This window comes from Rhipicephalus microplus, chromosome 2 (assembly GCF_043290135.1).
Source record: "Rhipicephalus microplus isolate Deutch F79 chromosome 2, USDA_Rmic, whole genome shotgun sequence".
In the NCBI taxonomy this organism is placed as follows: Eukaryota; Metazoa; Arthropoda; class Arachnida; order Ixodida; family Ixodidae; genus Rhipicephalus; species Rhipicephalus microplus.
The window spans coordinates 80,887,069-80,905,307 of record NC_134701.1 but is presented as its reverse complement, the minus strand read 5'-3'; the positions used below and the strand labels follow the sequence as shown (position 1 = coordinate 80,905,307).

The 18,239-nt window shown below is 43.9% G+C and overlaps 3 non-coding genes across 3 annotated transcripts; 1 reads left to right on the top strand and 2 right to left on the bottom strand.

Moving 5' to 3' along the window:
• Window positions 1-91: 91 nt before the first annotated feature.
• TRNAG-GCC (transfer RNA glycine (anticodon GCC)) lies at window positions 92-162 on the bottom strand. The gene has a single exon. It is a non-coding gene; the product is annotated as a tRNA-Gly (tRNA).
• A 7,724-nt stretch (window positions 163-7,886) lies between these two features.
• TRNAG-GCC (transfer RNA glycine (anticodon GCC)) lies at window positions 7,887-7,957 on the bottom strand. Its single transcript has one exon. It is a non-coding gene; the product is annotated as a tRNA-Gly (tRNA).
• Window positions 7,958-8,906: 949 nt separating this feature from the next.
• On the top strand, window positions 8,907-8,977 carry TRNAG-GCC (transfer RNA glycine (anticodon GCC)). Its single transcript has one exon. It is a non-coding gene; the product is annotated as a tRNA-Gly (tRNA).
• The last annotated feature ends 9,262 nt before the right edge of the window (window positions 8,978-18,239 follow it).

Sequence of the window (18,239 nt, the reverse complement as noted above, 5' to 3'; positions counted from 1 at the left end):
TTTTATTATTCCGTTTTATGCTGCTATGTATGTTCTACACTGCCAAGATATTGTACAAGTTTGGAGTATCTAAAAAGAAACAATAAAAACTTGCGTCGGCCCGGAATCGAACCCGGGCCACCCGCGTGGCAGGCGAGTATTCTACCACTGAACCACCAACGCTGACGTCCACCACGTAAAGGATTGCCTCGGTCACTGCCCGTCCACCGGCTAAATTTGCGTCACTGAACCGGCAAGCTCACGATTAAAAAGCTCATTGGTAGCGAGAGACACTGAAGCCACGAGGATGTCTTTTGTCCCGTACAGTGCAATGGGCCAGACTGTTTGAATAGAATCGAGCTTTCCTTTGCATTGCTTGGCTTCGCCTGAGCAGAATTTGTCATGCATATTCATGCCTACGACGAACACCTGCGATCATTCCCTTGACGTGCAGCAGCTTTACAAGGCACGCTATTTTTCGTATCTGTTTTTGGTGGCCAGATTCGTAACGGTTCTATTCAAATAATAACAATATAATAATAATAATAATAATAATAATAATAATAATAATAATAATAATAATAATAATAATAATAATAATAATAATATAATTTTTAACGTGCCCCAGCATAACCATATGGTCCTAGTGCAGGTGCACACAAAAATAAAACAATACAAATAAACAAAAAAACAAAGAACAACAAAACAAATATTACATACAATAGTGGCACTTTTCGGAAAAATGAAAGATACAGTGAAAATACAAAGAAAAAATAAATCAGCGCTAAATGAAAAAAAAAAAACATGACAAGAAGAAATTTATAGAAAGGAAGTGAAAAATATAAGGGAATATATAAGCGTCTATGCAGAAACCTTTCCGAAAGATCGAAAAAGAAAAATGTGTACATTGTGAAAAATTATGTTAAACCAGTGCACAGCTGACATAGGGACAATGACATTGAACTGCGTGAAACATCAAGATCACGAAAGTTAAAATTATATAGACTTAGAATTTTGTGAACACTACATCGTTGAAAGAAGTTGTCAGGTACACGAAATGGTCGATTCTCTCTGGTTAAATTACAGAGAATCCGAAAATTAACACAACTGAGAAGTAAAGGGCAGGATGGCATACCGTGAACTAGTTTGTAACAAAATATCAGGTCAGCATTATTTCGTCGGAGTGCAGAGATCACAATGTTAATATTATAGCAGTGTTAGAACGAGATTTAGAGTCATTTCTAGTGAAACGATGATTGTAAATGCTTAGGCTTTTTTCTCGACTCGCTAAATGGCGTCACAGCCATATTTAGCAATGCATTTTCATATCACAGATGCATATTCGAGTTGAGAAAGACATATGGCGGTGTGCGATTTGTGGAACGCTGTAGAGACCCGAATTCTCAAGAGATTCCACAGATGAAGCCGAAAGAAAAAAAGGCCATGCATGGCAGCATGTTTATTGTCAGCAGAAAAATTTAGCATGCTACTAAGAAGAACACCAACATCATTGAAATCATATACCTTACACAAGAACATGGTATTGAGACGGTATTAAAATGATGTGAAAGATGTTTTGCGAGATATACTCATAAATTTTGGTCTTTGAGGTATTCATACAGTGTTTATTGTTATCACACCTTTGAAAGAAGGAGCCCAAGCCTGACACCAGCAAGCGACAGTCGTTGACTGAATTAGTTTCCTTAAATATTTTAATACCATCTTGCATATAAGAGAAAATGATAATATCTAATTGCAAAAGAAATAAGCATAACGTAAATAAAAATGGGAGTGGGCCTAATACCAATGCCTGAAGGACTTTACTAGTAACTTTGTACCAGGAAGACGTTTGGTAATTTACGGCAACATAGCATGGTCTAATGAGCAGATAGTTGTGCAGTAGTTTCAGAACAGACGACTAAACATCAAAGTTTGCAAGTTTGAACAAAAACAGTGAGTGGCTGACTAAGTCAAAAGCCTTGCTCAGGTCATAGTAGACTACATCAACCTGTCCTCTGAGAGAAATAGGAGAAGATATTTGGGTCATGAAACTAGCAAGATTGGTGGTAGTTGAGCGGCCAGGGAGAAATCCGTGTTGATTAGGACCTAATGAACTATTCACACTGGATTACAATATGCTATGAAGAGCCAGGTGAAAAATCTTCGATGTGGCACGCAATAGAGAAAACAGGTGATAATCAGAAACGTCAGTATTGCAGCCTCACCTAAACACTGGAAAAACACGCGCAGTTTTCCACGTGCTAGGAAGTGTGCAAGCAATCAGACAGTTGTTAAATATTGTAGTCACTACTCGGGGAAATATATTACGATAAGCTTTTGGTAGGGCGGAAAGGATGCCATCTAGGCCACACGATAGGGACGGTTTTCAGCGCCTAATGCATCAGCAGATGAGCTTTTTATTCAGCGATAGACCACTAGATGTGCCGACTGCCTTAGGCTGTTGTACTATTTCAGTTGAAGAGTCCGGGGCCTTCTAAATGGATGGAAAATGCGTGGCGAAACAGTCAGCAACGGCATACACTTTGACACCGTCCGAGTCCAATAGCCTGACGCACTCCCCGGGTTTGCCTTACCGTTTGCGTACGTACTTCGAAAACAGAGCTAGCCTGTCAGAAAGATTTTTTTCTAATAATGCAAAATATGAATTATAAGTCCGTTTAAATAGACGTTCACCCAGAAATCGGAAAAGGCTGAACTCTTCCTTCCACTTGCTGAATGGAGATTAACGGTGTGCCTACACAAAAAATTTGACTTCCCGTTTTTCTGCTGCAATGCATTGCTGTAGTGCTGTTAGTGATGACACAGCACAATGTTTACTGCAGCACGCTATAGATAAATAATTGCAGGCCCTCATTATTGATCAGTTTCAGTTTCGGTTTCTGAGACTTAAAAAACTGGGTGCAACTGTCACCACCTAGCATGTACAACTCTTGACGACAGCAGCACAGAGAACTGTGACGCACTTCCGCATGATCGACATAGAGAATTACTTCCGAATATGAAATAACACTGCAATATCGCCGAACACAAAACTTTCTCAGCGTACGCCACGGCCACGCACTTGCAACCAGCCGTCGAGAAATATAAGGAAGTTTTAGTGCTGGGTACCCAAGCGGCTTGCGTACGCAGGACGTTGGGGCGGCAGTATTGTGCATGCGCGAAACCCCAAAAGATGCGTCGCAAGATCGCTGGGGCGATGGGGCCATGCGTCCGCGTGGTCCACCTTCGCAAGAACTCATGGTATCCGCACTGCGGATACTCTTGCTGTTGAGTTAAAATAAGCCAAAGTGCGAGCACTTATAGCGATTACACGGTTTCAGCCAGATTTACATAGCTAGAATGGCCTGGAACATAGAAACTAAAAGATATATGCCAGCCCCCGACCAGCTGAATATGTGGCGCCTTCTAGCGCGGCCATAGTGAAACAGAGAACCACAACATTGTTATTGCAGAAACATTGTGCATTGTACATCTGATGCGAAAACTGAACAGCGACAATATTACAAATGAGTAACCTTTTTATTCATTTTCACCTCAAAAACATTACGCGTAAGCTAACATTTTCATGACTGCGGTTGCACTAAGTGTCACAGGATGTCGACACTGTCGTTACAGTAACCTTGTATTTTTCACTTTTTTGCGTATACCAGATTACTGTACACTATAAAAAAGTGTCCTGATCCCTATGTATGTTAAATTTAACATTTTAAATCATAAAAAGATTTAAATAATACTTACGCGACAAGACGCTATGGCGCTGTGAGCGCGTGTGACCATCGTGCGGCTTGCGTTTGCGTGCGTGCCACCATGGCGGCAACTAAAAGGCATTCCGGTTGGGTATGGGTTGGGCACGCAACGCCGCGTGCTCCCAAGTCCGCAACGCCCCAAGAGAATACGTACCCAGCACTAAAACTCCCTATAGTCTCCGGGAACTAACGCGGAAAAAGAAAGACTGTGGTTATGAAGTCATCATAACTTGTTTTGTTGAGCGCAGCCTGGTGACGCGAGAGAGGTAAGGGGCCACCTTGGCGTCACCTCCACAGGTGTCTATAATGCTATGGAGTCGGTCGCTCACACAAACTTCTAAATTGATTCAAAATACCTTCCGAGCTATATTCGCTGTTGATATCTTGCAGATGATATACGAGTGTTCACGAGAATCGACCCCGCAGGCTATCTCGGCCCCGAAATTTCATGTCAGTACCCATTTTAGTTCTCTTCAGGGGAAAACCAGTGAGGATATTTACATGTTACGGCTTATATTGCTGGATAAACTTATGCATACTGTTAAATACAAGCTCCGTAAACTGATTAACTTGTTCACCAACATCTGCATTGTTACTAACCTGGGATTATTCGACGGCTGACGAGTGATGATAAAACCCCGTGTAGTCTCCTCTCCTAAGAGCAAGTTAAAAATACTGCTGCAGCTGGTAGTTTTAGTACATAGCCGTAATCTAATGTTAGGTGGCGGGTGGAATAAGTCTGGACAAACAAGAGAGATTTCGGGGCGTGAAACTTCATCGGGTGGATCTTTTGGCACTCAGAGATCCAAGACGTTGTTTTTGATATTGACCACTGCGTTGTGTTGCAGTTGAGAATTCCTTGCCAGAAAATCCAAGAGCAGGCTGCACTTTTTGTCGATAAAGTGATTACAAAGAGAAAACGTAAGCGTGCTAAAGTCAATTCCAGGCACATTGAAGTCACGCAGAACAATAATCATGTGCCCAATATGAGACAAATTCACACGTTCAATGGAAGACACGAAATCATGAAACAAGGCAGTGGAAATGCGGGGTGGTAAGTACGAGAAGCCAATCAACACTTTTTACTCGTCACGCCAGGCGAATATCTAACCAGATAGACTTTTCGAAAGATTCCAGATCTTTCCGTCTAACAGATTTCAGTGAACTGTCAATGGCAATCAGCACGGCACCGCCCTTGTTTGGTTGCACTGAAATCTCAATCGCTGCGAAGGTGGTGAAAGTGAGGGAAAAAAAAGTCAAATGGAAGGATTTGAGGGCTCAGCCAGCTTTTAGAAACGACAATAATAGGAACAGAAGACGAGAGCACGTTAGCAGAAAACTCGTTTCTCTTGGTACGTAGATCACGGCCTTTCTGGTGGAGAGTGTCCACGTTAAACTCCACTTTCAACATTTGGCACTAGCTCAGAGGGATGACGCATATCGTCGTGCAGCAACCTACTAAATGGCTTGAAAAGGCACCCCTGAGGCCACATCGAAGGGTTATTCAAGCGCTGTAAAGTTGCCTTGTCAACCCCGATGTGAAAAGAAGAATAGGTGTGAAATGTAATTTGAAGGCGCCAGTAAGATATGAAAGATAGATTCATTTAAATGGAATGGAATGAAAAACTTTATTTATTCATTTAAATTATATGTTTTTTTATGTCAGCAGCAGTGGTGTCTTATCTCAGCTTACAGAAACAAGGAATTGGGGGACCCTTAAGCTTCGCCTTTAAGAGTTTAACACGATAGCAAAATACGGCCCCTATTGCGCCCTTCAACTGCTAAGTGCATACTTGTTAATATGTTTGGTTACATACACACAGACACACACGCACGCACAGAAATATTGTACAAGAGCGCGCGCGCGCGAACGATACATACAGGTTTTTTATCTAAAGCAAGAGTCACATAGCCTCCAAGATGCACGTTGCACACTCGCCATCTCGTAAACCGTAAAGAGCCTCACAATGTCTCATGGATAGCAGCACATTACCTAGCCTTTCCTGTTTTTTTGATGAACGCCTCTGGAAAGGCATGATATGTTTTCCGCTGGATGGACATAGTTGTCAATTTTTAGAGCTGTATGAAAGTTCCTGTGTGTTTTCAGCGGTGATGAGTGCACTATCCTGGCCCTTTTTTGACGTAGTTTGAGGCCTTCCAAATGTTCCTGCAAATCGCCGAAAGGACTTGTATTTGTTGCGACACCGGTCGAACAAAATGCGTTAAAGAGTCCCTGAAACACTTTTTCAAGTAAGCATAGAACGAATTCACTAGAAGAGCTTACTGTCTTACGAAGTCAAAGCCGCAAAAAGTCTAAGAATCCTTCCAATTCTAGTGGAGTTACAAAGGTATGTCGCATGCTGTAATTGCATTATTTCTTCTCTCGTCTCGACAAAAGCGCTGGACGCTAAGCAGGGAGGGGTGCCAGGGGCAAAAAAATACGTCACCCGCCACTCATGACCTTCAGCACATTTTTTTTTTCGAATGCCCGGCTTTTTAAGTGTTATCGCGCACGCGTGCGTGGACAAGTACTGGTCTCCCGCCGCGATCTCTGTAACTTGCTTTTACGCTTACGAACGTTTTTTCGCTCACACCGAAGGGTGCGAAACCGACGGCGAGATGTCTTCGACACAAGCTCTCTAACGCTATCGGTGTTAGAATAGCATCGGGCCACTGCTGCCGATGTGGCCGTTGAACAACAGAAAGAGCCCAAGTAGTCATTGCTCTAAATTAAGCAATTTTCTTCTTTTCGTCGCTTTCAGGTGGAAGAAGAGCGGCAGAAGAGGCTTTCGCAGTAATCACGGTGCGTCACTCAGACGTGTCTTCAGCTGGCAGTGCATTCGACGGAGAAAGTGTGTTTGAGAGAGGTTGTCCAGAGAATGCAGGCTGCTTGGAAATCGTAGATCCGTCACCGTTGTGACCGATCTGCGATCTGTCGGGAGGGCCGCAGCTGCCTCCACAGGCACGATGGGCGTACGGTTCGTCAGCATCTCACGCAGGAAGCGGACCTCTCCCCGAAGGGAGGAGATTATGCGAGCTTTTTGTTCTGCACTCCGTGAATGATAATATTAATAATAATAATAATATTAATAATAATAATAATAATCTTATTATGATGTTATTTATTTGGTAATACATTATTTATATTATTTATTTGGAACTTTATTTTGGTAACGTTGACTCAAAGTACCAACAGTAAGCAAAGAAACGCTTCGCATTGTATAACAACAGAAGGAGACCGGCTTAGCTTACACTGTCATTTAATGAAGTAAATCATTGGTGTTAGCAATGGGGAACATGTATTATTTTGGAAAAGACAGTAGGCATAAACGTTGCACAAGAAAAGAAGCCTCTAATGTATTGGTATGGTACAGAATATGTTCCTTGGTCAGACGTTACGCATTATAAATACCAGGTTCTTCTAGATAAAAATTCACCGTGCCAAGGTCAAAACACCTTGGCACGGTGATGGCAAACTGGCACCGTAGGTTGCTCTTTTGAAGACGCGTACTGAGATCACCCGCGCCAGCATTACGCCTCTTTGCATATGTCCGCTCTGCATTAGAATATGCCGTAATTGTATAGGATGCTTCATTAAACCGTCATAAAATAACTCGGAAGCTTACTAAGGAAAAAACGTCTACAATACGTACGGCCAAGCTTCAACAAATAAGCCGATCTCGCAATGTGACTTACCTGCCATAACTCATCGAAATCGTGTATGGCATCTGAATTTCCTTAGTGAACTAATGAAAAGTCAGTATAAGATCGACACATCACACCTTTTGCGTATTCGTCCGGTTACGCTACCAAACAACAGACACTCACTAACTGTATCTCTATTGAGAGCACGTGTCAGTTGTTTGAAGTATTTTTTTTTCCTGAAAAGAGAATACCTAAGACAGATTGGCCGAAAAAAAATGGGACACGAAATTCACTTTCGCAGTTAAAATAACACCTTCTGGACGATGCCTTCTAATGTGTGTCTTTTTATGTTGTACGTGTTTTTTTTTCTTTTTTTCACCCATACAAATTGATTCTATGTTTGATTCGAGAATCATTAAAATAACGTCGCTAGCATTTTGATTTTGCTTGGTTGTTCAAAATTGGACTATGTAAAAGAGAAATTAAAGAAAAAAATGCGTCGGCCGGGAATCGAACCCGGGCCACCCGCGTGGCAGGCGAGTATTCTACCACTGAACCACCGACGCCGATGTCCAGCCGGCGAAGGATTGCCTCGGTCACTGCCCGTAGGCCGGCTAAATGTAGGTCACTGAGCCGGTGAGTGCACGATTACAAAGCACGACGGTAGCGAGAGACATTGACGCAACGAGGATTTCTTTTGTCTCGTACAGTGCAATGGGGCAGACTGTTTGAATAGAATCGAGCTTTCCTTTGCATTGCTTGCCTTCGCCAGAACAGAATTTGTGATGCATATTCATGCCTGCGACGAACACCTGCGATCGTTTCCTTGACATGTAGCAGCTAAACAAGGCACCCAAGTTTTCAGCCGGATCCGTTAGGTGTCCTTTCGAATTATAATAATAATATTAATATATATATATATTTATTATTATTATTATTATTATTATTATTATTATTATTATTATTATTATTATTATTATTATTATTATTATTATTATTATTATTATTATTATTATTATTATTATTATTATTATTATTATTATTAAGGAGAAGAAGTTGATGATGATGATGATGATGATGATGATGATGATGATGATGATGATGATGATGATGATGATGATGATGATGATGATGATGAAGAAAACTATAACAAAATAAAAGAATGGACGAATAACCCACCACGGAATCTAGTGCACAGCTGAAAACTTTCGTGCCTCTTACACCTGCCACGGACTAAAGGTATACTCGCCGGCGTTCACCTTGCAGGACTGAATAACCGCAATAGAAATTTTGTTCAGCGTTCGATGAAGTAATGCAATAGCAAAGCTGGATTTTTTTTAACAATACGCCACAATGCAGTTTCTGCGACAGAACATGTCGCTATTGTTTCTAGGGTGGCTGGCGAACGCAATGTCTTTCCAACAAGCGCTCGCCGGCTCAGTGACCTATATAAGGAATAGGATATTCAGAGCAAAGAAACGCCATTTTCTTATAAGAACGCACATGCACGTGCAAGCGTCGGTGGTTCAGTGGTAGAATACTCGCCTGCCACGCGGGTGGCCCGGGTTCGATTCCCTTCCGACGCAAACATTTTTTTGATTATTATGTTTTCTTTGGTGGTCATCGCACTCGCTTGACTTTTTTTTTCTGGCCTGAAACAATTAAACTTGAGTCACCGTGCCACGTTTTCACATCAGAAAAATTTTCTACAGACACCTTTGTGCTTCGATATGGGTTAGCTTTAGACAATAGAACTGGTAAAAGTTATTTTAGACAACGTAGCTCACACTTATGTCGTGTATTTTACGCAAGACATCGTCTCTATTTATTGACGTTATATCTGTGGTGTTGTTTAGACTGATTAGCTTGAAAAAACGGAAATGGTTATTCCGTATCATGAAATAGCCGAACCATTGTTGCATCATTGTCATGCAAATAATCAATGGACGAAAGTGCGTGCGGGACTATTACCTTTTTACACCGTTACTGGAGTTAGAACAAGCCTGCTAAAGCACTGTCAGCTATGCGATTTTTCTAAGTAAAGTCAATAACTGTCCTGTGATAATTTCATGTTTCGCCGCAATAGTCTATTGGCTTAAGAACTACGCTACTAAACCGCAGATCGCGGGAATGAATACCGGCGGCCGAGGCTGCATTTTGATGGAGACGAAATTGCTCTACGCCTGTGTGCTCAGACTCTGGTGCACGGTAAAGAATCCCAAGTGGTCGAAATTCCTGGATCCCTCCACTGCGGCGTCTCTCACAATGATATGGTAGGTTTTGGGACGCTAAACCCTACATATCTGTCTACAAACATTTCATGGATAACTGAATAAGCGAAAATGCGGAGGCTAATTCGCGGTTTTATTTTCGCTCATTGCTCAAGAAGATGGGGTTCTTTCTTTTCTTTTGTACTTAGTATCCGAGATGGGCATTCATGAAGCAAAGAATTAATTCAGTCGCACTACAGCAGTGTGTAGTAGGTGGTATAGAAGCTCAAGGACAGAAATGAAAATACCAGAAACGTGACCGAAAACGCAGACAGTTGCCAACAGTGGAGATCCCTTTAAATCTTTGAGCTTCTCTGAAAATGAGCTTCTCTCAAATGTTATAGATACGTATGATCAGCCTCTTGCATAGATTGTGCAATAGACGGCATATATATTACGAGTAGACCGCACTTAGAGCAGTTTGGCTCACATCACTCGGAAGAAATCAATAAATAAAGCACAGCTGCGTAAATTTGCTTGCGCGCCACCAGCCGCCTATACTCACACTAGCGGAATGACAATGCTGCCACCCATAGCCCGATCTCGAGGCGAATACTAGCTCTCGCGCCATCTCGTGCTTTCTGAAGTGCAAACGCGTCCCACCAAAGGCGCGTACTTGAGGCTGAAATGGCGCGTACTTTAAAGATACCCGCATTCTACTATATAAAAAGCTATAGTCCGCATTTTTGCAGAACTAACAAATAAGTGACATAGTATTTTGGGATGCATTTAAAGAGATTGCGTCATTGACACGTGAATAACTAAACACTTTTTGCATTATGCTAACTCTGTGAAGTAACTCGAAGTGGTGACGTGCTCGGGAGATTGCTTTGTAACACAGATCGCAGATGTTATCCACCTAAAAAGCGAATAATCATAAAAAAAAAGCTAAAGCGACACGACATTTTCAAAGAAGGCCAATGAAGCGGAAATTCATTAATCTTCCCAGACCTGGAATTATTTTAAATATTACGTCTAAAATATTACACCAATCTGAAATGGTATTTCACAAGCGACCTTATTTAATACTGCGAAACTATATGGGCAACTCTGAGAGCACATATTTACTTTTGAACATTGTCTCCAGGGTAGTCCCCCGTTCGGCTCAACGCACATTTTCTAGTGCATGAATGGCGTTACTTGTAGGTTCACCCAACATCTTCATACATGTCTGAATACATTAAGTAATCCACAAGAGCCCTTTTTAGTGAACGTGCTGACAACTAAAATGACTGATTGCTGGCGAAATGCGCCAAAATTGAAGAAACGTGACAAGTGTTTCGAAAATTTGAGAGCGACTCGGCAAATAAAAAGCCCAACTCCGCTTATTATGAGTGTTCCATGAATTCTGCTTGAAATAATTAAGGCAACACGTTCACTGTCATCAATTGGATCGAGCAACCGTTGCTGAGAAATGAGGCATCCGATAAGCATAACCGCGAAAGAAAAACCCTCAGGCCTGCACCGAACGCGCAGCAAAGTCCCAGCGAAAGCTTGAAGAGCGACCTTTCAGAGCCTTTTCTAAACACTCTTTGGGTAAGTGTTGCAAGCACACTGGCTGCGTACCCACTGCGCCATAAATAATCATAATTTCTTTGTGTTAGGCCGGCATACTGTGCTTTGCTTTTGCTTTGCTTTCCTTGATGCATTGGCACGTAGCCAGTTTGGGAGCTTGGCCAAGAATGCAACGTAGAAACTGTTGAATGTTATAACAGGTAATCTATGAAATTTAAAAAAAACAAAGAAAGAATTGAAATGGCAATTATACTTTAAATACTCAATAACTACAAGTAATATGCTTTTATGTCTGCATTTCAGACTGCCGTAATAACCTGAAGGGAATAATTTTGAAAACTTAAGTTTTAACTTGACGAAATGATGAAGAATTTTAAATATCACATTAAAAATGGTACTCGTTGAATAGTTATTATGAAATTACACACGGCATCAAAGGCATCTTTGTGGCAATATCTCAGACCTGAGGGCACCAAGGCCTAAAACAATTTTCTCCGATTAGCGCAAGCCTATTTTTGTAAAAATAGTAATTAGATGTCGAGTTCTGAAATGAGAATATCTTGCACCTGACAAAAAGGAATATGCGATATTTTCCAGTTCTTCTCAGAATTGGCAGAGAGTGACATGGTCAGACCAGACCTCTACCAGTAAAAGTTTAATGGGGAGACACGGCATCGAAATCTGGTGATCATCACTTCTGATTTTCGAGAATGACTCTACTACGATTTCCATGGATATTTTAGGTGATTATAATCCGTCAACATGGTTAATGTTTCCTTTATATCTGTTTGGATAGCTGATCTTCTAAACCTGATTGCGGCGAAGTATTCTACCACAAGTAGAACTTGAAATATTGGGAGATCGAGCGGTGAGTGGGCTAAGGCTTCGCCCATTTCATTTAATGTTTACCCACAGTGACCGGGTACCCACACTAACTTCAGGTACTTCAGCTGAGAGGGAACTAAAGATCGTAACGTCGTGATGGCATGAGAGGGATGAGAAGTTGTAAGGGCTGTGCATACCGAGAGCGAATCAGTACTTATTATTGTTCTGTTCTCATTCCCCGGAAGTTTTCGCAGTGCCATGATGACTGCCATTAGCGCAGCCTCAAAAACAGGAGTGAAATCGGGTAGCTTTCGAGCAAATGACCAGCCAAGTGATTGGGAGACTATTCCTACGCCTGCCCTTTCCTCATTGACGGAATCATCTGTGGTTATTATGTTACGTGTCTGTGTATTGGTTGGTTGGTTGGTTGCGAAACTTTATTGAGGTCCTGCAAGGCGCGCGTCAGCGTGCAGCGGGCGACTCCCACGTCGGGACCGTTAGACCAAGCCTATCGGCCGCTCCATGGGCCTGCTGGACGGCCCGAAGTTGGTCGGCCAGGAGGGAGCTGCGTAGGGCCGCCTCCCACCTGACCGATGTACTGTTGGGGTTAGTGTACATTGCTTTGCACTCCCAGAGCATGTGCGCCAGCGTGAATACATACCCACATGCGGGGCAAGCGTCATTGGGGAATACGTCAGGATAAATAGCGTGAAGGGATCTCAAGTTAGGGTACGTGTCGCTCTGCAGTAGCCTGAGCGTAAGGGCGTGTGGCCTATTAAGTTTTGGATAAAGGAGTGGATATAGTCTTCGCGCGAGGTAAAATGTTTTGTTATTTCGTTCTACGTGGCAGGCGCGTCCCTGTTTTCCGCAAGCCCGTTGGCCCTGAATCGTTGCCCGAAACCGGCGCGGTCGGTTAGCGCGCGCGCGGCCTCGTGGGCAGACTCGTTGAGGTTGGGGGGAGCACCTTGGACCTGTCCAACATGTGTAGGAAACCAGATCAGTACGTGGTGCTTGATACTATCGCGGCCACTACTCTGGAGCACGCGCAGGGCTTTCTTGGAGATTACACCGTGCTCGAAAGCGCGAATAGCTGACCTAGAGTCACTATAGATGACCTCCCTTTCACCTTCCAGGATGGCCAGGGCGATGGCCACTTGCTCGGCAATCGTCGGATCGTCAGTGTGAACCGATGCGCAGTTGGTGATTTGTTGTTTGGAGTCGACGACGACTGCGGAGAAGGCGCGGCTCCCACGGTACGCTGCCGCGTCGACAAAGCTGACGTCGTGCTCCTCACTGTGAATCTGCTTGAGAAGAGTGGCAGCTCTAGCCCGTCGCCTACCACGATTGTGCTCGGGATATACATTCCTCGGTATCGGTGCCATGGTGATGAGGTCACGAATCTCATGGGGCACCTGTCTCATCTTCTCGTCCACTTCAGCCGGAGAGTGACCGAGCTCTCGGAGTATATGTCTGCCGGTCTGGTAGCTCGAAAGGCGCGCGATCTGGGCCCGCTCCTGCGCTTCGGCAATCTCTTCCAACCTATTGTGTACTCCGAGCTGGAGCAGGCGCTCGGTGCGCGTCCTGATCGGAATACCGAGGGCCCGCTTGGTAATCTCTCTGAGCAAGACGTTGATCTTGTCACGCTCGGCACGCTGCCAATTGTGCATGGCTGCGACATATGAAAAGTGGCAGAGCACAAAGGCATTGACCAGGCGGATTAGGTTGTCTTCCTTGAGGCCTTCGTAGCGGTTGGCCACCCGCCGAACCAGCCGAACCGCGTTATCCGTCTTGGCGGCGAGCTTGAGTATAGTCTTGCCATGGGAACCATTGGACTCGATGGTCATGCCGAGGACCCGAATGGAGTCGACTCTGGGTATAGCGCTGCCATCTCCGGTGTAGAGCTTGATATCACTCTTCGAGATCGGCTGCCAGTTTTTGGGCTTGGGCCCTCGCCTAGTGGGTTGGTAGAGGAGGAGCGCGGACTTGCTTAGGGAACACTTCAGGCCTGTGGGATGGAGGTAATCTTCCGTCGTGTCTATTGCCTCCTGCAGGGAGCGCTCGACTTGCCCGTCGCTGCCACCTGTGCACCAAATGGTAATATCGTCCGCGTAAATTGTGTGGTTGATGCCTTCGATACTTGACAGCCTCTTGGACAACCCTACCATGACAAGGTTGAACAGGGTGGGCGATATCACTGACCCCTGTGGCGTGCCGCGCGATCCCAGCTCGATCTCCTCGCATACAAGGTCTCCCACACTGAGGGTGGCTCTCCTACGGGTCAAGAACGATCTGACATATTTGTAGAATCTGACTCCAAGGCCGAGCTCAGCAATCAACCGCAACACCAAAGAGTGAGTAACATTGTCGAAGGCTTTCTCTAAGTCGAGGCCGAGAATGGCCCGCGTGTCTCGAGTGTTGCAGTCGATGACTTGGTGCTTGAGCAGCTTCATAGCGTCTTGCGTCGAAAGCTTGACCCAAAAACCAATCATGGTGTGCGGGTAGAGCCCATTGTCTTCCAGGTACCGAGTCAACCTATTAAGGACCACATGCTCGGCTACCTTTTCCACGCAGGATGTGAGTGAAATGGGGCGCATGTTGTCCAAGTTCGGTGACCTCCCCGGCTTGGGAATGAGCACGGTGCGTGCGACCTTCCACGGGTCGGGGACCTCGCCGCGCTTCCATGCCTCGTTGATGACCTCGGTGAGGTAGTCGATTGATCGGTCGTCCAGGTTGCGCAAGGTCTTATTAGTTATGCCATCGGGGCCCGGGGCAGACCTCCCATTGAGCCCGTGGAGCGCCTGCCGAACCTCTTCATGGCATATCTCGGCGTCTAGTTCATTGTTGGCAGGTCCTGAGTACTCGGGGTACGTTGTTGCAGGGTCGGAGTCGACACGGAGGTACTTTTGCACCAGCTGCTTCAAAACCTCCTCTTCTGAAGGGGACTGCTTGGCTTCGTGCATGGCTCGCGCTAATACGTTGCGCTGGTTAGTTTTGGTGTTAGTCTCGCTGAGCAGGTGCTTGAGCAGGTTCCATGTCTTGCCATTACGCATCTGGCCATCTACCGACTTGCAAACCTCGTCCCACTGCTGCTTGGAAAGGACGCGACAGTGCTCCTCGATGGTCTTGTTTAGGTCGGAGATTTTCTTGCGCAACCTGCGATTGAGGCGCTGGCCTTTCCAGCGGGCGAAAAGTGACTGCTTGGCCTCGAGCAGGTGGGCAAGGCCTATTTTTTCAACTGGAAGGTCAGTACTAATACTCTTCGTGGTACTTATGACGTCCTCTATGAGCTGGCTAATCCACTGCTGTAGGCTTGGCCTGGTTGCAGGTAGGGGTCGGTCATTGCGGACTTTGCGAAACTGGTCCCACTTTGTCCAAGAAAACTATCGTGCCCTCTTTCGGACCACTAAGAACTGCGTCACCAGGACGTAATGGTGGCTACCTAAGTCAATGTTTGAGTTGGCCCACTGTACATCGCGGAGATTCTTGATGAAGGTCAAGTCGGGAGTGGAGTCTCTGCAGGATGGGGTACCCAACCGAGTTGGAAAGGCCTTGTCTGTGTATGCCGCAGGTAATCTGCTAGCCTGTTCTCTAAGAATTTGCGCGATTGAAATTTAGATTGTGTAGAAAAGATCTCATGACATTCTATATTAGGAATATGGTTTGAGCTATCAGATGTGATTGCCTCACTAAAGTTGACATTTACACTTGTCAGTTTCTTTTGTACATTGATTAGCTTAGGTGTATGAAAAGGAGGCCAATGAGTGAGAAAGAACGAATCTGGATCACTGATGAAAACATATTCAGCTTTTCTCACGGGTACGCTGCCAATTTTAGAAATGTCTGTATTGTTAACAAGCGGAATCGACAGAGCAATGTAGGAAGACGCGCTTCTTGATAAATAACATTAATTGCTGTAAACCTAAGGAGCCCAGGACACAAGACACAAGTTTCCCCCTCCAACAGAACCAACCGCTTAGTTTTGTACGCAGGTCCTTCTGAAAACAAGACACATCCAAATTCTAATATGGGGCACATATACATTTTGTATACCATTAACGTTGTGTCTCTACGTACGCCATATTCGCAATTACTCATTCTTCACAGCAAGCCTAAAGGCCGTTGATCCTTAGACGCAATGTACTGTATATGTGGTCTCCAGATAAGTTTTTCGTTGTACAACACACCCAAATATTTAGGGGAGTCTACTTGCGGAATGGATTCCTAATTGTATACATGGTCGATTGAAATATAATCGGCTATAGTAAACGTCAAGAGAGCATTCTTATTTACATTTAAAGCCACTGAAATTGACTGCAGCCAACTTTCCAGCATATTCAAGTATATTTGCAATTTTTGCTTTAGAGCATAAATATCATTGTCAGCAGAAAGGAAGGGTACATCATCAGCATATACATATACATAGACATCCTGGCAGTTCCGTATGGAACTCATTTGTATAATAAAGACAAGAGGTGAAAAAACTGCTCCTTGGAGAACTGCACGATTCTGTTCGTATCTAGATGACGAGCATCCATCCTTGACACAATAAAACTACCTTGAAGTCAAAAAATCTTAAAACCACACCATCATACACTGTGGAAAGTTTAAAGTCATCAGTGTGTTCAGAAAAATCGAATGTTCAACGCTATCATAGGCTTTTCGTATGTCAAGAGTCACTAGTGCCGCGTATTGCCTTCTTTTTTAGCAAGCTGTATTCGGCTCTCTAAGTCTGCATGGGCCCTCCAATTTGAGCAATCGGATCTAAAGCGAATTCGTTAAGGTTTTAGTATTGACTTGCGTTCTATCCAACTAGTGATCCTGCCGTGCAGAACCTTCTCTATGAGTTTGACCATGTTAGAAGTTAAGGATATAGGTCTTATGCCTTCTATGTTTAATCCTGATCCCAGATTTTTTATGAATATGAATTACCGTCGCTATTTTTCAGTCATAAGGAATACATACATGCTTTACAGAATAATTCATAACATTAGGAATTTCATAGGGAGATATTTTATATAATATTTGTATCAAAAATATTGTAATTCCATCCGGTCCCGGGGCTGAAATTTGTAATTGCCCTATCATGTAGGATAGTTCCGACATTGTCACTTCCTCAAAATTTACCTGGTTTGTTCGAATTTGCCACCTGGTAGGTACAGTCGATGTAAGTCTACCCTCCAAGCCTTTCGCAATTGAGTCTAGGGCTTTAGTCATTTGCTTGGATGATAGCAGTTCATACTACGAATTTATTGGTGATGGCAGGATCTCCCTTCTTCTCACGTATCGAAACAAAGCTTTCTAATTTTTTGGTATGGAGAGGAAGTCGTAATGTGTACGATCATAAAGAAAAGAGGACTTTTGCTTTGGCCACTGTGCGTTTTAAATTAGCTGCTATAAATCTCTAATCAGGTCAGTTTTTAGGGGATTGATTGTGAATAAGCTGCTTCCAAGCTGCCTGGTGACGGCGGTGATCTCGTGTGGAATCTTCATTTCACCAAGGACTAGAGGGCACCCTATCGGCAGGCTCAACAGTTAATTCAGCCCGTTTATAGGCTTTTTAATTAATGGCGCTCAACTTCATTGCTTTGCAATCATTACTCTCGTCAGAAGTCGATGAAAACGGTGTTAGATTATATCTAATTTTTTGTATTTCAGAAAAACTCTGATTCGAGTGCGAGGAAAGGTTCTGGGACAAGAAATTTCGAAACTTAGAGAAAAATTATCACTACTTGTGGCCCAGCCCAGCGCTGCCCAGGACGAGCTTAAAATACTCGTACTCACGAAACCTAAATCAAAGGCTAATCTACATCGATCAAGATTAAATGTGGGGATTCCGGTGTTTAAGCCCGATAGATTATTATCTGTTGCTTACTCCCACAGACGTTTTCCATACTGATCAGTTTTGAAACCCCAACACGTGCTATGAGAGTTAAAATCGCCGACTACAATTTCCTCCTTACACCATGATCTTATTGCTATATCCAATCGTCAAGTGTCTTGTACACCGTCCGAAGTGTGCGCAATAGCTACGGGGAAAGGTTGACAGCCGGATAATATGACGTCTATCGCAAAAATTTCACATTTTGGGGACATATACTTGACCGAAATTGTCACCTTTAAACCGATTCTATTGGAGATGAAAAATGCTAGTCCTCCACCTCTAGACGTGCGGTCTAGCCTAAACGAGTGGTAACTGATTAAATGAAACGGCTTATCTACAGAGAGCTATGTCTCCTGC